Source organism: Megalobrama amblycephala, linkage group LG3 (genome assembly GCF_018812025.1).
Source record: "Megalobrama amblycephala isolate DHTTF-2021 linkage group LG3, ASM1881202v1, whole genome shotgun sequence".
NCBI lineage: Eukaryota > Metazoa > Chordata > Actinopteri > Cypriniformes > Xenocyprididae > Megalobrama > Megalobrama amblycephala.
In genome coordinates, this window is record NC_063046.1 from 3692843 (window position 1) to 3703341 (window position 10499).

Genomic DNA, 10499 nt, shown 5'->3' on the forward strand with positions numbered 1-10499 from the left:
GATGGAGAACAAAACAGTCTTTATTAAATCCACTAGGAACTCTCAGGATTTCGCAGAAGAACATGTAAACACAACCACGTAAACTTAGATGATACTGGACAAAGAAACTGAAGGAACAGGATTTAAAAACACAGAGATGAATAAAGGGTTAGTTCACCCAAAAATGAAAATTATGTCATTAATGACTCACCCTCATGTCGTTCCAAACCCGTAAGACCTCCGTTCATCTTCGGAACACAGTTTAAGATATTTTAGATTTAGTCCGAGAGCTTTCTGTCCCTCCATTGAAAATGTATGTACGGTATACTGTCCATGTCCAGAAAGGTAATAAAAACATCATCAAAGTAGTCCATGTGACATCAGAGGGTCAGTTAGAATTTGTTGAAGCATCGAAAATACATTTTGGTCCAAAAATAACAAAAACTATGACTTTATTCAGCATTGTCTTCTCTTCCGGAATCCTTTCCATTGAATTGATTCCACTGAACTGAATTGATTCCATTGAATTGATTCCATTGAATCCTTTCATCTGTCGGCGTTGGTAATGCACTTTTACGTCGCCATGGTTATTTTTGGCGATTAGGACATCCGCGACATGCACACTTATGCACCATTTTAAAAAATATAGCAATACCAAAATACAAACAATGTAGAATAGCTTGAATACAGTGTGCGTCTCCCTCAGACTGTAAACGTAGCTCAGGCGCACCAGATAACACGTCAGCAGCGTCACTGCGGAGTCGTGAACCACACTCCAGAGCAGAAGGGGGCAGTAATGCACCAATAAGCTGGATGCCAACCGCCGTAAAACAGGAAAGAAGAAGCAGCAGCAGAGTCATGAACGCGGATTGACAACAGACCCGGAAGAGAATACAATGCTGAATAAAGTCGTAGTTTTTGTTATTTTTAGACCAAAATGTATTTTCGATGCTTCAAAATGTCGCAGATATCCTAATCACCAAAAACAACCACGGCGACGTAAAAGTGCATTACCAACGCCGACAGATGAAAGGATTCAATGGAATCAATTCAATGGAAAAGATTCCGGAAGAGAAGACAATGCTGAATAAAGTCATAGTTTTTGTTATTTTTGGACCAAAATGTATTTTCGATGCTTCAACAAATTCTAACTGACCCCCTGATGTCACATGGACTACTTTGATGATGTTTTTATTACCTTTCTCGACATGGACAGTATATCGTACATACATTTTCAATGGAGGGACAGAAAGCTCTCGGACTAAATCTAAAATATCTTAAACTGTGTTCCGAAGATGAACGGAGGTCTTACAGGTTTGGAACGACATGAGGGTGAGTCATTAATGACATAATTTTCATTTTTATGGTTAGTTCACCCAAAAATGAAAATAATGTCATTTATTACTCACCCTCATGCCGTTCCACACCCTTAAGACCTTTGTTAATCTTCGGAACACAAATTAAGATTTTTGTTGAAATCCGATGGCTCAGTGAGGCCTCCATAGCCAGCAATGACATTTCCTCTCTCAAGATCCATTAATGTTTTTAGTAAACATATTTAAATCAGTTCATGTGAGTACAGTGGTTCAATATTAATATTATAAAGCGACGAGAATATTAAATAACTACTTATATAGTGATGGCCGATTTCAAAACACTGCTTCAGGAAGCTTTGGAGTGTTATGAATCAGCGTATCGAATCATGATTCGGATCGCGTGTCAAACTGCCAAAGTGCTGAAATCACGTGACTTTGGCGCTCCGAACAGCTGATTCGACACAAAAAAATGCAAAAGGCTCCGAAGCTTCTTGAAGCAGTGTTTTGAAATCGGCCATCACTATATAAGTCGTTATTTTGGTTTTTTTTGGCGCACCAAAAATATTCTCATTGCTTTATAATATTAATATTGAACACTGTACTCACATGAACTGATTTAAATATGTTTTTAGTACATTAATGGATCTTGAGAGAGGAAATGTCATTGCTGGCTATGGAGGCCTCACTGAGCCATAGGATTTCAACAAAAAATATCTTAATTTGTGTTCCGAAGATGAACGAAGGTCTAGGAACGCCATGAGGGTGAGTAATAAATGACAGAATTTTCATTTTTGGGTGAACTAACCCTTTAACATAAACAGAAATGTGCATAACTCAGTCAAAAACGTGGAGACAAACTTGCAAAGGGAACACAAGCAAACAGAACATAGTGAAATAAAAACGAAACTGAACATTCATGTTACAACCATACATCAGCTGTTATTTTGTAAAAGCCAGAGTTCATGATAGAAAATTTAGTTTGAGAAGGAGAAAAAGAGGCATGTACATTTTATGAAGAAAATGTCAGTGGTGCTTACCGTGGCAAAACTCGGCACTATACAGTTGCTAGGGTGTTCTGCATGACAGAGAGCGAACCCCTTATGTGTATAATCTTCTGGTGCTGAGATATAGCTTATTCATGTCTCTATATGGTTGCTCAGGGGAATCCCCGCTGCCATTTTTAAGGGCGTTCAACTTTGTCAAGTGGGCGAGGGAAGTTTATTTGGACAGACCCTCGACCTCTCGATTTTGACATAGGGGTAAAACGAAGTTCGAAATGCGTGACCAGCGATATACTGTAAACAAACATCTGACGCCGCCCACACTGCTGAGAGTGACGGTTAGATGAATATGTAAATATGTGCTGTACACTTTCTACTCAGTAATAAAATAAACACAACAAAAATGAGAAAACAGCAAGCATTTATTATAGAAAGCATAAGAAAAGCGTCTGATCATAACAACATGGGTATGTTAGTACAAGCTCTGCAAATTAGCACTCCAGTCACGTCATGTCTTCATATAGCACTTTATTCAATAGATTGCTTAAAATTAAGCAGCTTTACAGTATCAAACATGTAAAACAGTGTTAGTGCCTCATTTTTTTACAAGCACAACTTCATTTTGTACTATAAAACGTCTATCCAGTGTGTTCATGTTTTCACCCGCAGAGCTCTTATGCTGTGTTCACGTCACCTCGTATTTACCGGAATATTGAGATAACAACACGTGACGTTATATTTGGAGCTGTTCACGTCTGTAACCGACTGACAGACTAGATCCATTTGCAGCTTTATTAGTAACTCGTGGTCGTACAGGCAAAAGTCAGGGATCGGCAACAGCAGTGTAATAGACAAGGCAGAATCAGAAACAGTACCAGGCAATGGGTCGAGACAGGCGGCAATCAAGACAGATGTAATCAGTATCCAGGCAGAGAGTTCACAAGGCAGGTGGCAGACGGGGTTCAGAGGGTTAAGGCAGTCCAAGGTCATACACAAGAGATCAATACACAGGAGAAAACGCTCAGAAATGTTAGCCAGGCAAAACAAGACTTCGCGAATCACAAAGGGCTGTGAGAGTCTTTTAAAGTCCGTGGGATAGGGAACAGGTGTGAGTGGGCGTGGTCGAGTAATCAGTCCAGGTATGTGGTGTGGGAAATGTAGTCCAGAAGTGGTTAGTACTCCGGTGAGGGTGCCCTCAGGTGGTGAGAGGAGGGAGCCACAGAGACCGTTTCTGTGACAGAGCCCCCCTCCTGCGAGCGGCTCCTGAAGCGAGGGGGGCGGCCGACGCCGGGGTCTACCACGGGGACGAGGGGCCGGACTCTCCGGATTGGTCCTATGGAATTCAGTGATGAGGTTGGGGTCCAGTATGTCGTCAGCATTGACCCAGGACCGTTCCTCCGGGCCAAACCCCTCCCAGTCGACCAAGTACTGTAGTATTCTGCCCCGGCGCCGGGAATCCAGAAGTTCGTGTACCTGATAGGCCTCCTCGCCTTCCACGATGATAGGAGGGGGTCTCTGACCACGGGTCCCCTCTAGGTTCTCCCCTCCCCTCGGACCACCTGCGGGCTTAAGCAGAGAGACATGGAATGTGGGTGAGATACGATATTCAGTAGGTAGAGCTAGACGGTAAGATACTGGTGTAATTTGTCGTGTTATTTTGAATGGACCCACACACCTAGGACTGAGTTTCTTGCAGGGTAAGCGAAGGCGGAGGTCCCTGGTAGTTCGGCTGTGGTCGCCGATTGCGGTCGGCCTGTTCCTTGGATCGCCGGACCGCCCTCTGGAGGTGTACATGAGCTTCGTCCCATACCTCCTCGCTGCGTCGTAACCAATGATCCACTGCAGGTAAATCCGTGGGTTCTCCAGACCAGGGGAAGAGAGGTGGTTGGTAACCTAGCACACACTTGAAGGGAGAGAGGCCAGTTGCCGGCTTGTGCAGTGAGTTTTGTGCATATTCCGCCCAGAAGAGATATCGACTCCAGTCAGTCTGGTTGTGATGGCAGTATGACCGCAGAAATCGAATGAGCTCCTGGTTAAGTCTCTCGGCCTGCCCGTTGGCCTCAGGATGGTAGCCGGAGGTCAGGCTGACATTGATGTTGAGCTTCTGGAAGAAAGCTGACCAGAGACGAGACGTAAACTGTGGTCCCCGATCGGAGACGATGTCCTCCGGCAGACCATAAAGGCGGAAAACATAGTGACACAAATGTTCAGCGGTCTCCAGAGCTGTGGGTAATTTGGGTAGGGGGATGAACCGGCAGGATTTGGAGAAGCGATCCACGACGGTGAGTATTGTGGTGTTACCTTGGGAGCTGGGGAGGTCGGTAATGAAGTCAATGGCGATGTGGGATCAGGGGCGTTGCGGAATTGGAAGAGGCTGAAGAAGACCTGCGGGTGCCTGTCGGGATGCTTTCGTGGTTTGGCAGATGGTACAGTTCTGGATGTACGTGACTATGTCTGCAGAGAGAGAGGGCCACCAGAAACGATTGGATACCAGGTGGATGGTGGCTGCTATGGCCGGATGTCCGGCACTGGGAGAAGCATGAATCTCCTGAATGACTCGTTGACGAAGAGGCGCGGGTACATAGGTGAGAGAGGCTGGACAGTCTGCCGGTGGGGGTTCATCTTGCTGGGCCTCAGTAATTTCAGACATGATGTCCCATTGAATGGGTGCGAGGATGATGGTGGAAGGTAAGATGGGTTCGTTGGATGGTGGGGTAGAACTAGACTCGAACTGTCGAGAGAGCGCATCTGCCTTTATGTTCTTGGAGCCGGGACGATAAGTGACAGTGAACTGAAACCTAGTAAAGAATAGAGCCCATCTGGCCTGGCGATGATTGAGACGCTTGGCGGACCTCAGGTATTCAAGATTTCGATGGTCAGTTAGCACAGTGAATGGAAATTTGCTCCCCTCTCTAACCAGTGTCGCCACTGTTCCATTGCCGCCTTCATGGCTAACAATTCACGATCCCCGACATCATAGTTTTGTTCAGGAGGGGTGAGCTTACGGGAATAGAAGGTGCAGGGATATAACTTGGGTGGACTGCCTTGTCTCTGTGATAGAACTGCTCCAAGGCCCGTGCTGGAGGCGTCTACTTCCACAACGAATTCGCGCTCAGGATCTGGGTGATGAAGGATGGGTGCTGTGGTGAACAGTTCCTTTAGTCTTTGGAAAGCTTCAGCCGAAGTATGAGACCAGATCAGCGTTGTGCTTTTCTTCTTAAACATGGACGTGAGTGGGGCCGCAATGAGACTGAAGTTACGAATAAATCGTCTATAGAAGTTAGCAAACCCCAGGAAGCGCTGTAGCTCCTTCACTGTGGTGGGCAATGGCCAGTTTAACACAGCCTGTACCTTGCTGTCATCCATAGCGACCCCCCCCGCACTGATGACGTAACCCAGGAACGATGTGGATGTCTGATGGAACTCGCATTTTTCTAACTTGGCATAAAGCTGATGATGGATGAGTCTCTGGAGCACGGAACGTACCTGCTGGACATGTTCCGAGTAAGTCTCTGAGTAAATAAGGATATCGTCTATGTAGACAATCACCCATCTGTTTAGCATGTCACGGAAGACGTCGTTAATGAAGGCCTGGAACACGGACGGACTATTGACCAGTCCGAACGGCATAACCCGGTACTCATAGTGTCCGGTGGTGGTAGAGAAGGCGGTTTTCCACTCATCCCCTTCTCGTATTCGGATAAGATTGTAGGCGCTGCGTAGGTCGAGCTTAGTGAAGTAACGAGCTATGCGTAGTTGTTCCAGAGCGGCGGGAACCAAGGGCAATGGATAACAGAACTTTACAGTTATGTCGTTGAGCCCACGATAGTCTATGCAGGGCTTTAAGCCACCGTCCTTCTTTTTCACGAAGAAGAAGCCTGCTGATGCTGGAGATGTAGAGGGTTGAATGAAGCCCTTGGCTAACTCCTCCTCAATGTACTTCCTCATAGCTTCAGATTCAGGCTGGGATAGTGGGAATATGCGCCCCCTGGGAGGCGTTGAACCAGGAATCAACTCGATAGCACAGTCACTGGTGCGGTGTGGTGGTAGCTGTGAAGCTCTGGTTGTGCTGAAAGCCTCAGCAAGATCCTGATATTCAGAGGGCAGAGTGTCGGGAAGTGAAGTGGCCACAGATGATGTGACGTGCGATTCTGGGCGTATGGGAGATTGGATACAGGTTTGTTGACATTGCTCTGACCAGTGTGTTATTTGGTTATCCGACCAGGAAATCCGTGGGTTGTGCTGTCTGAGCCAGGGTGAACCAAGAATGATGGGGTGTTGTGGAGATTTGATGAGGAAGAAGCGCATGGATTCCTTGTGAAGAGAGCCGATCTGTAGAGTGACGTCATCGCTGGTGTAACGCACTCGACCGGCCCCCAGCGGGCGTCCATCTAGCGCCGCCACTGACAACAAAGAATTGCATGCGATGAGTGGAACGCCATGAGCTCGTGCAAAAGTTAAATCCATAAAATTGCCTGCGGCCCCAGAGTCTATCATAGCTTCTGTCTGGATAATCTTATTATGATATTTCAGTTCTGCCGTGATCAGAATGTGAGGTGAATTAACAGGTGGACTCACCGCAGTAGCGTCGCGGTTGGTAGGTCTCGTGGGGCAGGAAGCTCGCAGGTGTCCCGGCTGACCACAATACAGACATAGATGCTGCTGCATGCGTCTGTCTCTCTCTTCTGCTGTCAGGTGAGTGGTACCAACTTGCATGGGCTCGGGTTCGTTGGGAAATGATGAAGGGGCAGAGAAGGATGATGAATTTCGGCAACAGCAGTGTAATAGACAAGGCAGAATCAGAAACAGTACCAGGCAATGGGTCGAGACAGGCGGCAATCAAGACAGAGGTAATCAGTATCCAGGCAGAGAGTTCACAAGGCAGGTGGCAGACGGGGTTCAGAGGGTTAAGGCAGTCCAAGGTCATACACAAGAGATCAATACACAGGAGAAAACGCTCAGAAATGTTAGCCAGGCAAAACAAGACTTTGCGAATCACAAAGGGCTGTGAGAGTCTTTTAAAGTCCGTGGGATAGGGAACAGGTGTGAGTGGGCGTGGTCGAGTAATCAGTCCAGGTATGTGGTGTGGGAAATGTAGTCCAGAAGTGGTTAGTACTCCGGTGAGGGTGCCCTCAGGTGGTGAGAGGAGGGAGCCACAGAGACCATTTCTGTGACAACGTCATTTTGGTCCTTGGACTGGGAATTATGCGTTTCCATGGCACCACTATCAACGCCTAAATGAATCTACAGCGGTCAGGTGGTACAGCGGCCACGTGGTACATGTGGGAGCTTTCAGAAAACTCCCAGCTTACAATCTCTAATTACGAGCTCTACGAGGACTTCACGTGATTGCTTTTTAGAAGCTAGAATCTCATAACTACAGGAATTATGAGGCCTCGTGAACGCACATTTACCTCAACGGACTCAAACACACAAAATGAGTCAGAGAGTGAAGGCGGAGCCTCGGCGCACACCTCCTATTACGTTATCATCACTGACCAATGGTAGTACGAAGGTGTTTTGCAGCTGGAGCAAACTTTTCCTGAAAGTTCGCTTTGGCAAGCCGTTTCGAACTTCCATAAAGAACACAAAACGAACTTCATTTTGGCCTGATTTTGTTCGAAATGACGTCACATCAGTTTGTTCTTCGATTTCGTTTGAAGTATACTGGGGCCTTAACTCCCCACCTTCCATCCCAGTGGCAGATGATTACAATTCAATGCTAAGGACAGCATGGAAGAATCTCAGGAGCCTCAATTTAATGCAGGCTGTCGACGATTATGCCCACAGTGGTGGACGATAACAAAGTATTTTTACTTTGTTACTGTACTTAAGTACATTTTTCAAGTATCTGTACTTTATCAGAATATTTTTATTTTCAGAAACTTTTTCCGTCCTTCGGATGAGACGTTAAACCGAGGTCCCGACTCTCTGTGGTCATTCAAAATCCCATGGCACTTCACGTAAAGAGTAACCCCGGTGTCCTGGCCAAATTCCCTCCATAGGCCCATACCAATCATGACCTCCTAATAATCCCCATCCATTGAATTGGCTCTTTCACTCTCTCTCCTCTCCACCTACAGCTAGTGTGTGGTGAGCGTACTGGCGCCATTGTCCTGTGGCTGCCGTCGCATCATCCAAGTGGATGCTGCACACTGGTGGTGGATGAGGAGAGACCCCTGATATGATTGTAAAGCGCTTTGGGTTTACAGTAGTACATAGGAAAGTGCTATATAAATGCCTCATTCATTCATTCATTCAAACTTTTACTTTTACTTCACTACATTCCAAAGCATAATATCATACTTAGTAATATCAGACGTAATAGTGGTGTCTGATTTATGAACGAGCTGATGTTTTTCAATGAAGCTATTAAATAAGTTCGCAAATCATACTGAATGATTCATTCACGAACTGGACTGATAAGATTGCAGCAATTCCTGAGTCATCAACTGACTGATTCAAATGATTCAGCCAGAGTGTGTTGCTCTTAGAAATCAAAATTGTATTTTTCCTGTATTATTTTAATATTTTATTTGTATATATTGTTAATTATTTCCCCCGGGACTTTTATTTTGAAATCGCGATCTGATAGCGCAGAAGTGCGCATGTTCTAGTACGTGCAGAAACGAGAGAGAGACAAAGATGACGCAGCACAGCTCATATATGCGATCTTTTAACAGTTTATTCTTGGAAAACATTTGACTGTAAGTAATTTACAAATTTAGTCAAGTTATAGATGTTTGTAGCAAGCGATTTAACTGCCTGTAATGTTTATTTACATATTTTATTTTCTGTATTTGCAGTTTTACAGTAAAGAATAATAACCAAGAAAAGTACGCCTTGGGACTTTATTCTAAATGTTCACTATCTGTCTAATGGAGCACAGTCACGTGCTATAAGGGCAGAATACAGAGCGAGTCTCCAGTAAACAATTCAGTGAATTCACAAGTCTGATTCAAAATGAGCCAAAAATGGGAGATCCTCAGAGCTTGAGTGCACATGTGACTGATGGCGTAAAAAGAACGTTATTAATGCTGAATTTTAGGATTTATTATTGTAAATTAAAATCATATTTAGGTCATGACAGTCAGTTGTTTGTGAACTAAATCCGCTGTAAAAGGGTGAACTGTTTAAGCCCACTGTATGAAATGGTTATATGCAGACATGTCCACTTCTGTGTATCATTATCTCAGTGGGATAGGTTTTAGGTAAAAAAAGAAAGATAACATTAAAATTAATTAATGCACTTGCATCTTCCACACTGCCAGAGCAGTTTCAAATGTATTTCAAACTAGTATGTTAGTGCTCTTTGCTATATATATATATATATATATATATATATATATATATATATATATATATATATATAATTTTTTTTTTTTTTTTTTTACAGTATATTGACAGTATAACACATGTTTATGTTTTTTCTAATTATATTTATTTTTTTATACTATGTCCAGTTTTGTTTATGTTTTTTCACTTGTTTTCACACATGGGGTATCAGTAACATAAACTGATATTTTAAAGGGGACCTACTATGCCCCATTTTAAGAGATCTAAATAAGTCTCTGATGTCCCCAGAGTGTGTATGTGAAGTTTTAGCTCAAAATACCCCAAAGAGAATTTTTTATAACATGTTAAATATAACACTTATAACACTTTTTGAGCAAAAACGCACCGTTTTAGTCCCTTTAAATGAAAATGAGCTGCTGCTCATCTGGCCTAAGAGGGCGGAGCTTCAAGAGCTGATGATCCGAGCTTCGGTGACAGAACAATAGGCCTATTTCACAAAATGGCGGCCGAGAACGGAAGTAGGGAAGCGTTTCTTCCGGTCGCGCCGACGCCCGCTACGATCGTCATTCATTACCATAATGGACCGCGAACAGCTCGTTTTTTCACAGTCATTAATTCACTTACCAAAAATAAGAATAACAGATGTTGTCCGTTTTGTTGATAGTTTTCAGGGAGATCGAAAATCGGTCGAACGATCGAAATTGGATAAAGGATATAAATTCTTTTTTGAGCAATTCATTTTTGATTATCAAGGTATGTATCATGTTAGGCAGTTGTCATGGCAGAAAGATCACTGTTGTTTTTATGAATGAATTTAAAAATGGTTTTAATAAAAAATAAAATAAAAACCTTGTTAACTGTGTATGTGTGTGTTTGGACACTTCAGTCTCAAACATTTTGTCAGGGA